This window comes from Ranitomeya imitator, chromosome 4 (genome assembly GCF_032444005.1).
Source record: "Ranitomeya imitator isolate aRanImi1 chromosome 4, aRanImi1.pri, whole genome shotgun sequence".
Taxonomy (NCBI): Eukaryota; Metazoa; Chordata; class Amphibia; order Anura; family Dendrobatidae; genus Ranitomeya; species Ranitomeya imitator.
This window is the reverse complement of record NC_091285.1, coordinates 311,992,711-312,011,178: the sequence shown is the minus strand read 5'-3', so window position 1 is coordinate 312,011,178 and position 18,468 is coordinate 311,992,711. Positions and strand designations below refer to the sequence as shown.

The window sequence follows — 18,468 nt, the reverse complement described above, 5'->3', positions numbered from 1 at the left end:
TGTTATTGATGTGATATGTAATGTTTACATAATGTGATGTCATGTACTGTTTATAGGATTAGGGCTAGAATAGGATCTTAGGTAGTATAGGGCAATAGTTGGGTAGGACAGAGGGAGCACGCATTAGTGATAGATTACAGCATAGAATAGAGTAAGAGATAGGCAGCACAAGGGTTAAATAAATGGGATGGACAACATAGAGCAGGGAAGTATAATCAGGATACTTCCTGATTTGAGGCAGAAGCCCAGGCAGCCCGCCCAAGGGCAGGTCGTGTGAGCAGTAGTGGAACAGAGTATTACAGGCCATGGGGATAAAGCTGAGGCTCCAGCTCGACAGGACGGTCCCCAAGCAGGATCCGAGGCCTATGACTGGGGCGGGAGCAGCTGAGATAGTGTTCCAGGCACTTCTTCCCACTGAAGCCGGATGAGGGGCTGATAAGGAGTTGGTGAAAAAAGAGGCACAATTGGGACAAGAACTGTCCAAGTATATGGCTGAGCTTGCCAAGTAAAGGAAGTGGAAAGAGAGGATAGAGCCAGTCAGGATGGCAATGAAAGATATGAAGATGACTCTGTGTTTACCTTGTGCTGCCAATGTGATGAGATTACTGCTGTCCAATAAAGTTTTGTTATTTGAAAAGACAGTTGACTCTGAGCTGTTTTGTGAAGCCGGAGTGACAGCACCTGAGAAGAACCTGGCAGTGACCATAACTGTTTTGCAGCACACACTGTACACGTACACACAGCAAAAGAGACATTACATTTCATCTGTGGGGCACCAAGGAGTGGGAACCATACAGCCAGTTGCCACAACTACCACCTTGGCCGCCTTACACATGTATGAGTTCAACAAGATCAATGCACCCTTAGATGACTGTCTTGATGGGTCTAGTTTTCAAAACTAGTTCCTGCTGTTTTAGTACATCAGGGGCTCTGTAAATGAGACATGGTGTCTGCAATCTATTCCAGCTGATTTTACATTCCAAATATCAAATGTTGCTTCTTCCCTTCCAACCCTTGCCATGTGTCCAAACAGAACTTTTTGACTATGTCTAGGGTATCGCCGCACTCAGAAAAAAATGGGTAACAAACTGTCCAGTCCACTTTTTATGTTACCTCTTGCAAAAGTGAAACATTTGGGGCTAAATCAACATTTCTGTGAAAAAAAATTGAAGATTTTAAATTTTTAATATCAAATTTTGTGTAATACCTGTGAGTTCAAAATGCTCACTATGGCTCAATAAAATCCTTGAGGGGTATAGTTTCCAAAATGGAGTTAATTGTGTGGATTTCTACTATTTAGGTATCTTAGGGGCCCTGCACATGTGACATGTTACCCACAATCTATTTCAGCCAAATTTGTGTTACAAAGTTCAAATGGTGCTCCTTACCTTCCGAGCCCTGCCATTTTTCCAAATAGAGGTTTCTGACCACATATAGGGTATCAGCGCACTCAGAAGAAATTGGGTATCAAATTGTAAGATCCATTTTGAAAAAAAATGGGATAAAGGAACATGGGTCCACTGCATCCTGATAGTGCATTTGTTTAGAGGCCTAGGCAGGTAAGAAGCTCTGCCTTGTTTTGCTGTTTTTTTCTATTTTTTGGAGGATCTCTGAATCCTCTTCTTGTGCTCTTGCTGTTTAGAATTAGGACTCGTAAGCGTGGGGACCCTTGACGCGGGTTACGAGCTTGCGTATTTTGGCCAAACTATAAACTAATACCTCACAAAAAATGTTCTTATATTTTTTTGTGTTTTTTGCATTTTTTTCGGGGTGCAGTTGGGCCCATTTTTGTCTTGTAAACTGTGGTGTCTGTTCACATGGGGTGCATTTGGATAGCGCTGGGCAGGCCCGCCTGATCTAATAGAAGGGTGTCACTACTAGGCTTGCCTGGATGCTGTGCATCTCCATTGTGTGAACAGCGCCACATACAAGTCTTTTATGCGCAGCATTGTGCCAAGCAGCCACCCCCTCCATTAGTTTGGTAGGTTGAGAGTGGCTGCCTCATCGGTTATGCTGCACCTGTGTTGTCTCCATCTTAACCACATGGGTCCACTGCATCCTGATAGTGCATTTGTTTAGAGGCCTAGGCAGGTAAGAAGCTCTGCCTTGTTTTGCTGTTTTTTTCTATTTTTTGGAGGATCTCTGAATCCTCTTCTTGTGCTCTTGCTGTTTAGAAGAGGGGTATAGTTTCCAAAATGGAGTTAATTGTGTGGATTTCTACTATTTAGGTATCTTAGGGGCCCTGCACATGTGACATGTTACCCACAAGCTATTTCAGCCAAATTTGTGTTACAAAGTTCAAATGGTGCTCCTTACCTTCCGAGCCCTGCCATTTTTCCAAATAGAGGTTTTTGACCACATATAGGGTATCAGCGCACTCAGAAGAAATTGGGTATCAAATTGTAAGATCCATTTTGAAAAAAAATGGGATAAAGGAACATTTACAATTTTTTTTTCATTTCTCTTTGCATTAAGTTCTATGTAGCACCTGAATGGTTAACAAATTTCATGACAACAGGTTTGAAGTATTTGAGATGTGCGGTTTTTAAAATGGTAATACTTTTTGAGAAGTTTCCTATATAAAGGCCCCTCAAAGTCCATTTAAATTTGAATAGTTCCCTAAAGAAATAGATTTTTGGAAGTATTTAGAAAAAATGAAAAATTGCTGCTAATTTTTTACCAACTAACTTCCTAGCAAAATAAAATAACATGTAAATTTTGGACATGTGGGAAATGTTACTTATTATTTTTTTTTTGTTCAGCATGACAAACTGGGTAAAGGATATACAAATTGAAAGTTTGAAAATTGAGAATTTTTCAAATTTTTTGCCAAAATTCTGATATTTTCACTAACATAAAGTACAATGTGTCAACCTCCGAATCACTGGAATATGTTGAAATGTTTCAGAATTTTTACCATATGAAGTGACACTGGCCAAATGTGGCCTGGTCATTAAGGTCAAAATTGGCTCTCTTACTAAGGGGTTAAGCTGACCGTACACTGACATGAATGTCATCTTATCTCATCATTGTCAGTCCCACATTTTCAGTCTTGTCTTTACAGGTGTTATGCAGTGGGTATAAATCTTACCTTCATTATGTACAGCCAATTAAAGTTATGCTGAACAATATACTGTCATGTTGTAAAATTATATATGTTATAAAAATGGAAGTTATGTCCATGGTGAGATAGTGAAATATAATGTGCTTGCATCATTTTGATAGATCACAATGTTCATTGCTCATACACCGTGCTGCTGTGCTCAGTGTTGTGGAGGGCCATGTGGGCGCCATAAAGATAAAATCTGTTTAATGATTGGAAACTTTCAGTTTCCCTAATGCCTTGTGAATATATAGGACAAAGGAGAAATACTTAGTCATGTACTAGTCATTCCAAAAATTCACAACTACCATAATATTAACTAGCAATGGAAAATCACTCCTGGCTGTTAGTGTCACCTGCACCTTTCAGTTTAATAGTAAAAGACAGCTTAACCCCTTCCAATCAAAGCAAGTTTTGTTCTTTATGAAAAAGCTATTTTTTTCCAGAAGCCATAGTTTATTTCTTTATTGACAGAATAGCCATATGATGGCTTGGTGTTTTCATGACAAACTGTAGTTTTCATTGATACCGTTTTGTGGAAGTTTTGATCACTTTTTTTTTTACACTATTTTTATTATGTGGATCAATACGATCATGATAATTCCAAATTTATACTGTTGTTTAAGTTTTACTACTTTTGCTCAAATGCAATTTTTAAAAAATGCATTTCACATTGATGTTTAGAATGGAAAACAGGACCATTTTTTATCTACTTTTTGTGACCTTTTTTTGTTCTTGTGTTAACATCTTTCTGTGCCACAATTTATATCAGTCTTTAAAGGGTTTGTCCACTTCTCAGACAACCCCATCCTAATCTGCATGTATGCCCCGAGTAAAATAACACTTATATTCAACCCTCGTGCAAGTGCAGTTCCAGCAGTGACGGCACCGGTGCCTGCACCGTAGGTGAGTATAAGTGCTGATAATTTACTTGGGTCAAACATGCTTATTCAGATGGGGTTGCTCGAGGAGTGGACAAGTCTTTACCTTCACTGAACTGTACATCAGTGGTGATGTCCTACGTTTGGTGAAGATCTCTGGACTGGACTGGCAAATATGATTTAGTTTTTTAGTTTGATTTAGTGTGGATGCTCAGTGGCATTCAAGAACTATCCCTGAATTTTTGCTATACTACATTTTTTTTGTCTTTTCGCATTGCTTTCTCAAGCCATGGCTTATTATTATTATTTACAGTTATATGAAAAAGTTTGGGCACCCCTATTAATCTTAAGCTTAATGTTTTATAAAAATTGTTTTTTTGGAACAGCTATTTCAGTTTCATATATCTAATAACTGTTGGACACAGTAATGTTTCTGCCTTGAAATGAGGTTTATTGTACTAACAGAAAATGTGCATTCAAACAAAATTTGACAGGTGCATAAATATGGGCACCCCACCAGAAAAGTGACATTAATATTTAGTAGATCCTCCTTTTGCAAAAATAACAGCCTCTAGTCGATTCCTGTAGCTTTTAATGAGTTCCTGGATCCTGGATGAAGGTATTTTTGACCATTCCTCTTTACAAAACAATTCCAGTTCAGTTAATTTTGATGGTCGCCGAGCATGGACAGCCCTCTTCAAATTATCCCACAGATGTTCAATGATATTCAGGTCTGGGGACTGGAATGGCCATTCCAGAACAGTGTAATTGTTCCTCTGCATGAATGCCTGAGTAGATTTGGAGCGGTGTTTTGGATCATTGTCTTGCTGAAAGATCCATCCCCTGAGTAACTTCAACTTTGTCACTGATTCATGAACATTATTGTCAAGAATCTGCTGATACTGAGAGGAATCCATGCGTCCCTCAACTTTAACAAGATTCCTGGTGCCGTCATTGGCCAAGTGCTTGTTTTATCCTCGGACATCCCTCAGCCTGCTCGCTTCAAAACGCTGGTTTGTATCTGCTTATGGCATTTTGTTTAGTCTTGTATGGTTCTGACTATCAGTGTCTACATGTATTTGGACTCCCCATGAGCCATTAGGCAGGGCACTTCTAAATCATACATGGTATACAGATTATTAAGTTTGTATCTGTGCCCCAGGCTGTAATATGGATGTTTTGTAGCTATTTTGTACCATGTAGGATTGCAAGCACTACAGTGCTTTTAATTGTGTTTTAAATTTTGTGCCAATAAAATTTGTATTTTGTTATATTGTGTTGGGTGGTGTGCATTTTATAGTGGAGTCTTTTTTCTTTGTTTTTGTATTTAGTTTTTTTCCACTACTTTGCACCCCCTATATATATATATACCAGCTTTATGGCGGTGCACCAGTTGCTTTTTGTATAATAGTCATTGGCCACACAGCCCCAAAGCATCATGGAACCTCCAACAAATTTTACTGTGGGTAGCAAGTGTTTTTGTTGGAATGCTGTGTTTTTTGGCCACCATGCATAACACCTTTTTGTATGACCAAACAACTCAATCTTGGTTTCAGCAGTCCACAGGACCTTCTTCCAAAAAGAAATTGGCTTCTCCAAATGGTCTTTTGCATACCTCAGCCGACTCTGTTTGTGGTGTGCTTGTAGAAACGGCTTCTTTCGCATCACTCTCCCATAGAGCTTCTCCTTGTGCAAAGTGCATTGTATAGTTGACCGATGCACAGTGACACCATCTGCAGCAAGTTGATGCTACAGCTCTCTGGAGGTGGTCTGAGGATTGTCCTTGACTGATCTCACCATTCTTCTTCTCTGCCTTTCTGATGTTTTTCTGGGCCTGCCACTTCTGGCCTTAACAAGAACTGTACCTGTGTTCTTCCATTTCCTTACTATGTTCCTCACAGTGGAAATTGACAGGTTAAATCTCCGAGACAGCTTTTTGTATCCTTCCCCTGAACAACTATGTTGAATAATGTTTGTTTTCAGATCATTAGACAATTGTTTTGAGGAGCCCATGATGCCACTCTTCAGAGGAGATTCAAACAGGAGAACAACTTGCAAGTGGTCACTTTAAGTAGCTTTTCTCATGATTGCATACACTTGGCTATGAAGTTCAAAGCCCAATGAGGTTAGAAAACCAAAAAAAGTGCTTTAGTAAGTCAGTAAAAAGTAGGTAGGAGTATTTAAGACAAGAAAATGATAAGGGTGCCCATACTTATGCACCTGTCAAATTTTGTTTGAATGCAGATTGCACATTTTCTGTTAGTACAATAAACCTCATTTCAAGGCAGAAACATTACTGTGTCCAACAGTTATTAGATATATGAAACTGAAATAGCTGTTGCAAAAAAACTATTTTTATAAAACATTAAGCTTAAGATTAATAGGGGTGCCCAAACTTTTTCATATAACTGTATTTATATAGCACCATTAATTCCGTGGTGCTGTACATGAGAAGGGGTTACATCAAAATACAAATATCACTTACAGTAAACAAAACTAACAATGAAAGACTGGTACAGAGGGAAGAGGATCCTGCCCTTGCGGGCTTACATTCTACAGGCTTCATAGACATCTAATTTGTTTGGTCAAAACATTGCTGTCTTCCTGTATTATATGATGTATTATTAACCCAGAAGATACTTTTTGTTATCAGGGATGCTGTTGTCTCTCTTCTTTTTTGCACCTGTTGTACGATGATGTTTGTATGATGGTCTAAGGAGTGAATTTTCGATCAGTGGGTTCTGGAGCTAAAAAGTGAGAAGTGGAGAGGCAAGACAATGTTGTCTGTTTTCCCTTGTGGTATTTTTTAGCGTGATTGAACCATTGTTGTACATGCTGAAAGTGATCACTCCTGGGAGTGTAGGTAATGTGTTGAGGTGTATGAATAAGGATGGAAGGTGTGATAAGTGAAAAGGATGCTATCAGAGTTTTAGGCATTCTCAACCCTAATGATACTTTGGAAGGGGATGAAAGTTTGGCTTGACAAGTTAACAATAAGTACACATTTTTTTTAAATCACTAGTACAATTACATTTGAAGATAAGAAATATTGTGACAATTCTCATTTCTTTCCCCCCCACTTATCAGTAACTATCTTACTACACTGATCATCCACTCTCAAAGACTTCTCAAATTTGTCTACAAATCTGTCTGCAGTAGTGATGAGCGAGTATGCTCGCTACTCGGGTTTTCTGAGCATGCTCGGGTGTTCTCTGAGTATTTTGGGCGTGCTCGGAGATTTAGTTTGTGTCACCGCAGCTGCCATATTTACAGCTGCTTGGCACCTGAACATTGCCTGTTAGGGAATCCCCACATGTATTCAGGTTGTCTAGCAGCTGCAAATCATGCAGCTGAGGCTACACAAACTAAATCTCCGAGCACGCCAAAAATACTTGGACAACACCCAAGCATGCTTGGAAAATCTGAATAACGAGCATACTAGCTCATCACTAGTCTGCAGTAAGGGATCAAAAAACATATTTTGCCTTTAAAGCTTTTAGACGAGGAGAGGGAGAAAAAAACTGGAGAAAAACAAAAGGTACAATGAGAAACAGCTAATACTTTTAGTGCATAAAATCTGCTAAAAATGTAGTATGCAAGTCATATAATGACCAGAAATTACTCAAGTATACCAACATAACAGCTTATTCTGAAACGTCACCTGAAATTATATTTACACTTTTCATTTTTGAAGAATAAAAGATCTGAATTGGGATGGTGGTAATAATCAAGGCTGATATTCTACGCATTCTTCTCTTTGCTGCAAAGGTTTTTCCTTCTCCTCATAGGAAAATTAAGAGTGGAAAAGTTAATTCTCACCCTTCATGAGAGGAAGTAAAATGGAGAAGTTTAGGAGGTTACATTTATATAAAACGTGATCATAGCTGTGATAGGTTTATGGCTTGAATTTCATCAAAGTGATAAATAATTTTTTTGTTTATTATGACATACATTATGGAAAATTATGGATGTATTCAAAAGAAATACATTTTGTTTACCCCCTTCACGACATGCGCTGACATGTATGGCGCATGTCGTGTCTCCCCCTTTGATGTGGGATCCGGCACTGAGTCCACATTTTTTCCTGCATATGTCAACATGATTTGTATAGCTGACATGTGACCCTAACAGCCGCGGATGGATTCATGATCCACCGTGACTGTTAACCTGTTAAATGTCACTGTCAATCTCTGACAGCAGCATTTAACATGATTGCGCTGGAAGCGTGTTGCAAACCCCACCCATCGGCACTCATGTCACATGATCACAGGTTGCCGATGGGTTGGCATGACAATCTGGGGTCTGCAGGAGCCCGCACTGGTTGTCATTACTGGATTGCTATAAGAACACCCAGAGGTCGGCGCTCATAGCAAGTGAGTATTTCTGCTAGCACAAGCAATCAGGTGATCACAGGTTCTAGTCTCCCATGGAGACTATTGAAGCAAGTGAAAGGTAAAGAAAAATGTAAACATTTTTTTTTAAATTAAAAAATATAAAAGTGTAAATCACCCCCATTAAAAAAAAATACACATATTTGGTATCGCTGCACTCAAACGCCTGATCTATCAATATATAAAAAGAATTAATCCAATTGGTAAACGGTTTAACGAGAAAGAGTCAAAACACCAGAATTACGTTTTTTGGGTTGCTGCAGCATTAAAATCTACACTAAAATGATATAATTAAAAATGTCTGCTCTGCACGCAAAAAGTCCTCACCAAACCCCAGGTCATAAAAAATAGAGACGCTACGGGTCTTGGAAAATTACACTTTTTTTTGTAACAAACTTTGAATTTTCTTTCACCACTTAAATAAAGAACCTAGACATGTTTGGTGTCTGTGAACTTGGAATGACCTGGAGAATCATAATAGCAGGTCACTTTGATTGAATTGCACTTTTTGTTTTGCAATTTTAACACACTTGGAATTTTTTTCCCATTTTCCAGTACACAATACGGTAAAATCAATGGTGTTGTTCAAAATTACAACTCATCCCGCAAAAAACAAGCTGTCACATGGCCATATTGATGGAAAATAAAAAGTTATGGCACTGGAAAGAAGTGGAGAAAAAAACAAAAATGCAAAAATGAAAATGGGCTGTGGCGTGAAGTGTTTAAAGAGTATGTAAAGATAATTTTGCGTAGATTATATGTAATGTATTTGTGGGATAGGCAGTTTAGTCTTTTCAAATATTGAAAAATAGAGGTTAAATACAGGTAGACTTTTTTCATCTTTTGTGGGATTTTATTTAGACTTTTTTTTTACCTTTCTATAGCATAAAAGTTCAAATAAAAAAAAACTAACACTGATGATGATAATCACAATGTGAATTTATTCAACATCTTATGAAAACTAAATTGGTTCATACTTGATTGTAACCAACGTCAATGGTTTTATAAAAACATGGGCATATCACTGTGTTTATTACATAGAATTAAAAGGATAAAAATGTATGCAAGGGGCCTGACTTTACAGAGAATAGAATAGGAAAATAACCTAGAAACCACTTTATTTACAAAAATATTCAAAACGCTCAATAGAATCCACATGCATTATTAAATGTAAAACAGTAATGTATAGGGGTTATTAGGAGCAAATATTGATGTAATGATATGACTATACACAAAAAATTGCAAAACAACAACAAGATAAATATAAGTGTAATTATTCAAGCCCCTATGTAAAGACATGTCATGAAGGCTGAAACCCTACAATGTGAGACAATGATTCTCCCACTCAGTGATGACTATCCCTATATGCCCTCACAATATCCCTATATATGCAAAATAAATAATATTAAACTTATCCCTTTTCTAATAAAGTATTAGATTTATAAATATTATCTTAAAAATATTAATAATAAACATCTCATTACTTTGATAGTCTCTATAGGTTGCTGTAAAAACTTTAATGACCAGTGGTCCATCTGGTCATATATTCATCCATAATACTAGGAGATGGATCACCTATCCATGTCCCAATGCCTTCCCCTCAGAGTAGATGAGGTTCATCAGGGGAAATAAGGATTATCTAAAACAGTCCACTCTGCAAAGACATGGTGTCCACGGTGTGTTCATTACCTCTACAGCTGTTGTCCACTAGTTTACAAAGGTTTCCGCTCCTGTTACTGCTTTCTAGCTGCATGGGCTGTCATTTTCTCTGCTGGTTTACAAAGCCTGGTTATCGCTTATACAGCACAATATTGCTGTCAGGCGTTAGCTATAGGTACAGCTCATACTCTATACATTTTTGGCAGGTGCTATTATGTCAGAAAATATTCTTGGAGGCACTGTCAGAAATGACTCACCTGCTGCCTTAAGCAACTAGCATTGCTTCCATTATCATTTCCAAAGTATAAAACTTAAGGCAGATCTGTCACCAGATTTCACAATGTAAACTGCATTATTAAAGGGAACCTGTCGCGTCATTTCAAGCATCTAAACTGTCCCCAATGCGTTGCTAGTGATGAAGTTGTGCATCACTAACACGTGTCCTTCATTAAAAATGGTGCCGTAATAAAGCCCAAAATGAACTTTATATAGTTATATTGTACCTGCTCATGTATTCACAGGAGTGTGCTTCAGTTTCTGTTCAGTTACGGGTGTTGACACCCACTCAATTTAATTGATTTCACTGGTTGCGCCGACGTCATTGGACTACTGCGCTTGCGCACTGTGATGCTTGTAGCCACGCTTGCGCAGTGTTGAGCGTGGAGCCATGCTTGCACAATGTTGATCAGGGAGACATGCGTGCGCCGTGACGCTCGACCTTGCACAAGCCCAACCCGCTCCGCGCTACACACTGCTCAAGCGTGGCTGCCCACTCGACACTGTGCAAGTGGAGCGCCCCCAGACGCAGGGCTGCGGGTTACTCGGTACCGGTCCTCTCTCTGGCTCAGTTCTGGGGTTGTCACGGTGGCTGGACCCAGTCCGTGACCCTGCTAAGGGGCGTCCAATAAGGGGTGTTACAAGTCTGTCAAGGTTTCGTGACGCCACCTGTGGTATTCGGTCAGGGTGACCGATGCTGCTTGGGGTCCACTGGGGTGATGTGATGGCAGCTAGATGGTTTACCTTCCCACAGGTGAAGTGAGCCCCCAGGGCTTCCCAGTAGTGTAGGTGATGATGATGTGAGGTGCAGACAATAACGAGGACACGGGGTTGCAGTCTCTTTACCTCTTTACTGGTGACTTCAGGATCCTCAATCCAGAGCACAGTTAACAGGACTGTCTGAGACCGGCCGGTCCAAAGGCACATCCAGAGTTCCCTTTGCAGGTAGAAATCGTTGCCTACCACTAGCGCCTGTGTGTTGTAGTGCTTCCCTGCTGAGCATTCGGGATAGTCCTAACAACTTTTATTCTCGTTCGTTTCAGTTCTTTCTAGTTCTTTCTCGTTCTTTCTATTCTCCGTCCCCCAGGTTTGTTATGGCTAGGACGCACCTGTTTGACGGGAAGGCTCGGAGCTCTTCCGGGACCCTAGAGACACCCCTCTCCACACGTTGCCCCCTATGTCTGCTTAGGTGATGTAAGGTAGACAGCCAACCTATAATTAACTGTCCTGCGGTATTTGAAGTAAGGCATAAAAGTCAGTTACTTCCTCAGTGTTCCGGGCACCGGCTACGCGCCACAGTAGGATGTTGCCATTCTCCGGGCACGACTCCTACTGGCTCTCCTTTGTGCTTTGATCTCGTTTCTCACTGTCCACAATATCCTTCGCTTCGTGTCCTTTCTTTGGATGCCTCCGCAGATAGCGCAGGCGAGGGCTCCGTAACGTACTATCCTTGTCGCTAGGTGCCTGCCAGGTTCCCACGCCTGACAGTGACCCCCCTGAATTCCCCCCCACTTCACCCCCTGCCACGGGATGTTGCCTGAACAAAACCCAGTCAGCTTCTGACTAACTTCCTATCCAACCCCTAGTTTTACCAGTGTGAGGAGTGGCCTAATAAATAAAACCTTTTGCTTCCCCTAGTGGCCGGAGTGTGAAGTGTAATGTGTGCTGGTGATACCTGGTCAGATGAACTCCTTTAGTGCCATCAGACGTACCATCACTCCCCTTAGTGGCAGAGCGACGTTACTGCAATGACCAGGTCTCTGGGGTACTGCACAAGCATAGCTCCAATGCCACACTGCGCAAGCGCAGGATTCCAGTGACATTGGCGCAACCAGGGAAATCACTTAAATTGAGTGGGCGGCGATGACTGAACAGAAAAAGAAGCACACCCCTATGACTAATTGAGCATGTACACTATAACTATATAAACTGCTTTTTGGACATAATTATTTTGCCATTTTAGTGAAAAAAAGTGTTCGTGATGCATATTGCATCGCTAGCAACACACTGAAAACAGTTTAGCTGCTTGAAATGATGTGACAGGTACCCTTTAAAGGGAACCTGTCACCCCCAAAATGGAAGTTGAGCTGCGGCCACCGGCATCAGGGGCTTATCTACAGCATTCTGGAATGCTGTAGATAAGCCCCCGATGTATCCTGAAAGATGAGAAAAAGAGGTTAGATTTTACTCACCCAGGGGCAGTCCTGCTGCGGTCCAGTCCGATGGGCGTCGCGGTCCGGGGCCTCCCATCTTCATAGGATGATGTTCTCTTCTTGTCTTCATGCTGCAACTCCGGCGCAGGCAAAATGGAAGTTGAGCTAAGCCCACCGGCATCAGGGGCTTATCTACAGCATTCTGGAATGCTGTAGATAAGCCCCCGATGTAACCTGAAAGATGAGAAAAAGAGGTTAGATTATACTCACCTGGGCGGGCGGGTGGTCCGATCTGATGGGCGTCGCGGTCCGGGGCCTCTGATCTTCTTATGATCACGTCCTCTTCTTGCCTTTACACTGCAGCTCCGGTGCAGGCATACTTTGCCTGCCCTTTTGAGGGCAGACTAAAGTACTGCAGTGTGCAGGCGCCGGGCCTCTCTGACATTTCCCGGCGCCTGCACACTGCAGTACTTCAACAGGGCAGACAAAGTACGCCTGCACCGGATTTCTGCACTACAGAAATCCATATTCTCAAAATTGTGGATTCTTTTGTATATTCAAGTAGCATTCATGATAAATTTGCACATCTCTGCTGATGGACTTACCGTACTTGGAAAATCTATTTCCAAATGGCTGTATGATCCTGAAATTAAAATGAGAATTTTATAAATCCAGCTGAACTCTGAGCCCCTGGAAATAGATGGCAGAGAAACTTCCAAAAAGCATTATCCCTCCATTCTGACATTGGTTTTCAAAATAAGTACATCAGCATAATCAGGTTTAAAAGTTCTATATAAGAGTGTAGTTTGTATTGAGAAATCTGGCGATAAGGAGAAAGTTTCCATAACCTGAGGTCTTTAATGGAGCCTTTTACTACATGCCTATATTAGGTGCCTTCTATGGGACCATAATATACTTGTAGAAGCCTCCAGCTGCAGACAGGTGGACATTGACTTTTTCTGACAGATCCATACGGGATCTGTAGTTGACCAAATACAGCACAAAATGCATAATGTAATGGTGCTAATGCTTATTAGGTGTGTGCTAAGAATAGATGATCACATGATGAGTCTGCCAATTATTTTAAGTTTCCCCTTCGACATCTTGGATAACTTTGATTCATTGTTTAGAAGTGGTGAGGTGTAAGCCTTCTGAGTCATACGAGACAGAAATGTGGCATGTAAGTACAGAAGCTGCCATCGCCTGAGGTCATCCTCGGTGCACAGCACTTTGTACGGCAGCCAGCCGCAGACCATTCACTACCACTAATTGATGCTGGATTTCATTACCAAATAGCTGTTTTGCCTATTAACAGGTACTGACAAATGATGTTTAATCTCCATCGGAACAGGAAGACGTAACATTAATATTTTTACACCCAGGAAGTGAAATGATGATGACAAGGAATTAATAACTAGGTAATTCATTAATCAGTGGAACAGTATTCACCCACCAAAAAAGGCACTAATCAAGTCCAATTTCTTGAATATTTGGCTCATTACTTATGACTCAAAGAGTTTGTTTGAGAAACTAAGAATTGCGCCTATATTTTGGGTTTCCTCCGATTATAAACCTGCCTACACTGTCATTCTGTACTAGGGTGTCGGGGTATTTGGCAGTTCTGCTGCTATTGATGTATATGGGGCCACGTGGTATCACTGTGTGCACTGTTTGGCCCTTTATAACTGCACCTTGTAACTTTCCCCGTGTCGCCAGCACATTACAGAACTATGAGTTACTTTTTTAGCATTCCAGCATGTACGTGAAGGACTGTCTGTAGATGTTCTATGCTCTTTGCTTCCTTGCATACTAATTCTCCTGTAGATAATTAAATCTTCCTAAATTTGATTCTCCCCTGATTCCCTGCCTAATTGCACATTGACAGTTAAAATAACATTTCTCATAGGAACTGCATGTTCAGCTGTTTTCTATTCCCAGAGCAATCTGTATCTATCAGTCCTGTGTGCCTAATGTGAATGAGTATTTATAAACTACACAATGCTGTGTCACAGTTACAATAAAAATGATCACTTATCAAATGGACTAATCGCTAAGCTTCAGCAGTGGGATGGATTTAGGCAGATTTATTTTTGTTTTAACCCTTGAATCGCATCATGTTCTACAAAACACAGGGAACCTCATATGTGAGAAGCTTACTAAATGATACAAAAGTTAATACACCGTTTTGGCTTTCTGTAGATTAAAGGGTTTTTCCAAACTCAAAATATATTTCTGCAGTTACTCTATGTGACTCCATATTGTTAAATACTCTCAGTGTGCAATTTGCACAATGTCAGGATTCTCCTCTATTACTAGCTTGAGAACATGGCCACTTGACCAAAAGAATGCACACTGTCAGGATTTTTCACTGTTTATATCTTGAGACACATGACCAAAAGAATGCATACTGGCAAGATTCGCCTCGGTTTCCAGCAAGGGCAGGTGGTCACATTGCCACATGTATGCAAATCACATACTTGTGGCCACCTGCTCAAGCTTGAACTAGGAGCAAAATTTTATGTTGAGCCCCAATTTCTAAAATTTTCACTTAACCCACTTAAAAGTCTGCGTAATGTAAAAATATACGTTCTGAATTATTTTGTACTTGTCAAATGGGTTTCTTGGTTTTAGCCAAATGTGGGAAAGTGTAGAAAATAAATAATTAGTTATCTGTTAAATCCACACACTGGTCCTGAATTGATGATTGTGTAACACCCCAGGTAAACGGTTGTTACAGTGGCATTGCTTTCCTCATGGGGAGAGCACATACAACACTGTTCTGACTCCAGGCCAGAAGGGGGAGCTCTACACCCGACTTCAGGGGAGCTGCTCGCTCTGGTCGGGAGGAGGAGTCAGTTGCAAGGCAGTTGCTAGGCAGTTGGAGTTAGACAGTTGGTGAGAGGAGAGCGAAGAGAGAGGAAGGAAAGCTGGGGCCATGGAGATGAGTGATTCTGCGGCTCCTGGGACGGAAAAAGAAAGCAGAGCAGTCCGTAGGAGACTGAGAGGGAAAAGAAGCAAAGGAGATTAAAGAGCTGGAGAGAGAAGCTGCGACTGAGCTTCCTCCATGCTGAGCACAGATACCCGTAGCCAGAAGATCAAGGTTGTGGGAGTAACTTCATGCCCCATGGCAGAAACCGGCGGAAAGCTGATAGCAAGTTACCTGTCCACCATTAACATCTGAGGACACAGTAGCAAATAGAGCCCGGGTCAAGATAGAGATCCTGTAAATAGGCTCGAGGTACCTGTCATATGGGTAGTATCCTACCTAAAGGGGGACAGAGAGAAAACGTGAGGACCTTGTGTGAGGCTTATGGCAGCAAGGGACTACAACACCACTGCACTCAAATGGTTTCTTTCAGATGAAAAAGTGAACATCCCATTTATTTGTGCATCCAGTTCAAAGATTATTTAAACGTTTTCGGTCGAATCACAAGACCTTCATCAGAAATATCTTTAACAAAACTGGAAGCATAGGACAATGGGGTATATGAGCCTAGGCAACCCGGGATGGAAAGCGCACCTGGAACGTCTCATGGATCATGAAGGGAGAAGGAGGGCGTGTATCCGCCGCTGCAGCTGCATATGGCGCTCATAGACGTCCGGTCCGTCACGCTGTGGAGTAGTCCCGGGGGCCTAGGCTCATATACAGTTAGGTCCATATATATTTGGACATAGACAACATTTTTCTAATTTTGGTTATAGATATTACCACAATGAATTTTAAACAAAACAATTCAGATGCAGTTGAAGTTCAGACTTTCAGCTTTTATTTGAGGGTATCCACATTAAAATTGGATGAAGGGTTTAGGAGTTTCAGCTCCTTAACATGCGCCACCCTGTTTTTAAAGGGACCAAAAGTAATTGGACAATTGACTCCAAGGCTATTTCATGGACAGGTGTGGGCAATCCCTTCGTTATGTTGTTCTCAATTAAGCAGATAAAAGGCCTGGAGTTGATTTGAGGTGTGGTGCTTGCATTTGGAAGGTTTTGCTGTGAAGTAAACATGCGGTCAGAGGAGCTCTCCATGAAGGTGAAACAAGCCATCCTTAAGCTGCAAAAACAGAAAAAACCCATCTGAGAAATTGCTACAATATTAAGAGTGGCAAAATATACAGTTTGGTACATCATGAGAAAGAAAGAAAGCACTGGTGAACTCATCAATGCAAAAAGACCTGGGCGCCCACGGAAGACAACAGTGGTAGATGATTGCAGAATAATCTCCATGGTGAAGAGAAACCCCTTCACAACAGCCAACCAAGTGAACAACACTCTCCAGGAGGTAGGCGTATCAATATCCAAATCTACCATAAAGAGAAGACTGCATGAAAGGAAATACAGAGGGTTCACTGCACGGTGCAAGCCACTAATAAGCATCAAGAATAAAAAGGCTAGACTGGACTTTGCTAAAAAACATCTAAAAAACCAGCACAGTTCTGGAAGAACAATTCTTTGGACAGATGAAACCAAGATCAACCTCTACCAGAATGATGGAAAGAGAAAAGTATGGTGAAGGCTTGGTACAGCTCAAGATCCAAAGCAAACCACATCATCTGTAAAACACGGCGGACGCAGTGTGATGGCTTGGGCATTCATGGTTGCCAGTGGCACTGGGTCACTAGTGTTTATTGATGATGTGACACAGGACAGAAGCAGCCGAATGAATTCTGAAGTCTTCAGAGCCATACTGTGTGCTCAGATCCAGCCAAATGCAGCAAAACTGATTGGTCGTCGTTTCATACTACAGATGGACAATGACCCAAAACATAAAGCCAAAGTAAACCAGGAGTTTATTAAAGCAAAGAAGTGGAATATTCTTGAATGGCCAAGTCAGTCACCTGATCTCAACCCAATTGAGCATGCATTTCACTTGTTAAAGACTAAACTTCAGACAGAAAGGCCCACAAACAAGCAGCAACTGGAAACCACCGCAGTGAAGGCCTGGCAGAGCATCAAAAAGGAGGAAACACAGCGTCTGGTGATGTCCATGAGTCCAAGACTTGAGGCAGTCATTGCCAACAAAGGGTTTTCAGCGAAGTACTAAAAATTAATATTTAATTTAAAATTATTGAATCTGTCCAATTACTTTTGGTCCCTTTCAAAACAGGGTGGCACATGTTAAGGAGCTGAAAGTCCTAAACCCTTCATCCAATTTTCATGTGGATACCCTCAAATGAAAGCTGAAAGTCTGAACTTCAACTGCATCTGAATTGTTTTGTTTAAAACTCATTGTGGTAATGTCTATAACCAAAATTAGAAAAATGTTGTCTCTGTCCAAATATATATGGACCTAACTGTACACCATTGTACTATGCTTCCAGTTTTGTTAACCCCTTCAAGACCCAGCCTATTTTGACCTTAAAGACCTTGCCGTTTTTTGCAATTCTGACCAGTGTCCCTTTATGAGGTAATAACTCAGGAACGCTTCAACGGATCCTAGCGGTTCTGAGATTGTTTTTTCGTGACATATTGGGCTTCATGTTAGTGGTAAATTTAGGTCAATAAATTCTGCATTTATTTGTGATAAACACGGAAATTTGGCGAAAATTTTGAAAATTTCGCAATTTTCACATTTTGAATTTTTATTCTGTTAAACCAGAGAGATATGTGACACAAAATAGTTAATAAATAACATTTCCCACATGTTTACTTTACATCAGCACAATTTTGGAAACAAAATTTTTTTTTTGTTAGGAAGTTATAAGGGTTAAAATTCGACCAGCGATTTGTCATTTTTACAACGAAATTTACAAAACCATTTTTTTTAGGGACCACCTCACATTTGAAGTCAGTTTGAGGGGTCTATATGGCTGAAAATACCCCAAAGTGACACCATTCTAAAAACTACACCCCTCAAGGTACTCAAAACCACATTCAAGAAGTTTATTAACCCTTCAGGTGCTTCACAGAAGCAGAAGCAACATGGAAGGAAAAAATGAACATTTAACTTTTTAGTCACAAAAATTATCTTTTAGCAACAATTTTTTTATTTTCCCAATGGTAAAAGG

General features: G+C 40.6%; 1 long non-coding RNA gene across 1 annotated transcript in view; it reads right to left on the bottom strand.

The window, feature by feature from the left end:
* LOC138674092 (uncharacterized) overlaps window positions 1–18,468 on the bottom strand; it is a 117,761-nt gene that overhangs the window by 35,507 nt on the left and 63,786 nt on the right. The window contains exon 3 of the long non-coding RNA XR_011320477.1: window positions 13,069–13,106. This is a non-coding gene — a long non-coding RNA (uncharacterized lncRNA). The remainder of the gene's footprint in view (window positions 1–13,068; window positions 13,107–18,468) is intronic.